Source organism: Microtus ochrogaster, chromosome 4 (genome assembly GCF_000317375.1).
Source record: "Microtus ochrogaster isolate Prairie Vole_2 chromosome 4, MicOch1.0, whole genome shotgun sequence".
NCBI lineage: Eukaryota > Metazoa > Chordata > Mammalia > Rodentia > Cricetidae > Microtus > Microtus ochrogaster.
This window is the reverse complement of record NC_022011.1, coordinates 29394200-29395452: the sequence shown is the minus strand read 5'-3', so window position 1 is coordinate 29395452 and position 1253 is coordinate 29394200.

Here is a 1253-nt window from a genome sequence, read left to right as displayed (position 1 = left end):
TAGACCAGGCTGGTCTCGAACTCACAGAGATCCGCCTGCCTCTGCCTCCCGAGTGCTGGGATTAAAGGCGTGCGCCACCACCGCCCGGCTTCCTAGACTAATCTTGAAGAAAAGTAAGATCTCAGGAACTCCAGACTTGTCTGTCTGGGTAGGTTAAGGTCAATTACATGTTCCCTCAAAAAGTTGATGGCCTCCAGCTAGTGTTTGGTATATCCATTTTCCCTTCCTATAAAAGCCCATTTGTGTAGCGCTGAGTTCCTGAGCATGGAGTTTTGGTGAACATGACTCCCCTAGACTTCCCAGGGTACCCATGTGTAATCCTCCTTTCCTTCCCACCACCTCTCCTCTCAAGCTCTGGTATGTGAGACTTCAGAGTCCTGGAATACCCGCACAAACCTGATCCAGCCCTGATCCGCCTCGGGAAGTCCAGGAGGACGGTTCTGTCTGGAGACCTTTACCTCAGCTGTCCCTTCACTGACAGATACTTTCACCTCAGCTGACCCCTGAGAGGCTTTTATCACAGGCCTGTCCCCGCCTCGACTCCTGCTGGGCAGAGCCTGGGCCTGCCCACTCCTCAGCCATGGCTGCCTAGGTCTAGCAGAGGTTTCAGTCTGTGCTACACCTCAGACCTCTTCCTTTAACTTTGGAAACATCTTTCTTCACGTGCTGTTTGTCAGAGGGATTGCCTTGTACCTCAAAGGGAACAGAAAGCATTCAAAGCATATTATTGAGGAAAATCTCGGAGGGCCGGTCCTTCTTGTTTGTTTGCACTGTTGCTTGCTTGTGGGTGGTTGTTTCGTATGAAGCTGCTGCCCTGAGACCCAAGAAGCCAGACTAAAAATTAAAATGAAAGCCAGGCCTGGTGGCACGAGATATGTCATCCTAGCGCCCTGGCGACTGAAGCAGGAGTATCAAAAGTTCTAGGACAAGTTGGGCACGATGCAGAGACCTTTAATCCCAGCACCCAGAAGAGAGGCAGTCTGAGCTCTGTGAGTCTGAGGCAGCCTGTTCTATATAGCAAGTTCTTACGTAGTAAGAACCTGTCTCAAAAAAGGGGTGAGGTAGGATGGGACTGGTGGGGAACTCAGGCTGCTCAGGCTGCTCTTGATGAGGACCGGGGTTTGCTTCCCAGCACCCATACGGCGGCTGAACTGTAACTCTAGGGGATCTGACCCCCTATTCTGGCCTCCTCAGGCATCAGGACCTACATGGTACACATACATACACACAGGCAAACATTCATCCATAAGAAA